This window comes from Hipposideros armiger, unplaced genomic scaffold, assembly GCF_001890085.2.
Source record: "Hipposideros armiger isolate ML-2016 unplaced genomic scaffold, ASM189008v1 scaffold_35, whole genome shotgun sequence".
NCBI lineage: Eukaryota > Metazoa > Chordata > Mammalia > Chiroptera > Hipposideridae > Hipposideros > Hipposideros armiger.
In genome coordinates this window covers 2,516,605-2,518,317 of record NW_017731385.1, presented here as the reverse complement: position 1 = coordinate 2,518,317, position 1,713 = coordinate 2,516,605, and positions in this window count along the sequence as shown.

The window sequence follows — 1,713 nt, the reverse complement described above, 5'->3', positions numbered from 1 at the left end:
GTTGTTTTTGCATTATTTTCACCTATGTGCAGAATCGCCACATTGGGATTAACAAAAGCCAGACCCTGGTGTTTCAGCATCCGAGATCATGCAAACACCTAACACAATCCCAGGCACAGGGTAAGCAGTGCAGAAACGGAAGGAGTGGCTGGCCGTATTTCTAGCAAGTTCCATTCCCTTATAGCCTCACTATGTCGTTAGAGCCCAAGGAAGTTCACACACTCACACGCGTCTTCGAAGTAACTCCTCATTAACAAGTACACATTTTATCAGTACAATGTGCATTATCATCGAGGGCTCTACGGAGCATTAGGAAGAAATGTACAGGGTGAATGCATTTCAGACAAAATATATGAAAAAGGCTTGGGGGATGATTCTATAGCAGAAAGTACACATCGTGAGAAATCAAAACCTATGTCTTAACAATCCACAGCTATATTTAGTCACGGTGGCAACAAAAGTGACTTGTACAAAGTCGTACTTCCAACTGCTCCCTGTCTCATCTCTTGTTTTGCTTAACTTTAACTTTATTTGCTCCTTCTTGCTCTTTCTCTGATAACATGGAAAGGGGACTTGGGCAGACGTGCAGGCAAAGGGTATTGGGCCCCGCAAGGCATTCAGTGCCCTTTCTGATACAATCGCTGTGAGTGGCAGTGCAGGGTGAAGGGACGAAGCGTGTGTATGATCTCATGAGCTTGGCCCAACTGGGGGCGGCTCCTCTAGGCAGCTAAATTAAAAACCTCCCTGCAATTCTGATCTTAATCACCCCCTCCAAGGCTGTAATTGGTGATGGTCACTTAACCCTTTCTCTCCTTGCAGATCTAAATGTACAGGGTCCCTTTACACCAGGCACTGATTAGAGCCTTCCCAGAGAATTCAAATAGCATTGAGGACATGGCCTCGCCAACACAGGATTCACACAGAGGGGCCCACAGCAGATCTCACCAGTCTAATGTGGGTTTTTTTTTCCCTTCTTATTTTGAGGAAGAGAAAAGAAAGGCTACCTCTAAAGAAAGGGGCAGTAGGTTTTGACTTTTTCCAGTAGTTAAATGAAAGCCCATGTTTATAAAATAACAAAGGATTATTTCGCATACATTGGCCCTATAATCTGTCGAATGAATGAAGCCCTTTAAGATTGAAGAGTGCTCTCAAATACCATTTAGACACGAAGCTCAAGCTAGAGAAAATATCTAACCTTTAAAAAAATTCTTTATGTGAGAGCATCTGATGCCACTCTACAAACACTCAGTAAAACCAAAGCAAGTCTATCTGACCATGAAGAGTGCTTATTGCATTATCATTTTCTTTTTTTATATATAGTTATTTTTTAACATGGAGGTATAAATGATTTGGAATTGTATAGGCAAATGAGGGTGGTTATAGAAGATGCCCAAATCCCAGTGCAGCCTGGGAGATGATTCCAGGGACGAGGTGGAAGAGTAACTGAGTTTAATAAACACGTACTGAGCTGGGACAGGCCTGGGAGGTGCACTCTCAGAGGAGGCTGTCTCCCTGCTCATAAGGAGTTTGCTTTCCCGTGGGAGAGAGCGTGGACAGTCTCAGGGACATATCACTCAAATACTGACGGAAGCAGGCAACAGCAGAAACACGCACAAGATACACAAGAGGCTGCCGAAAGGGCCAAGAGGAAGGCCAAGAGTTTCAGAGAAGTCTATATTTCACCCAGTGAAGACACTTTACAAATAAAAAGCA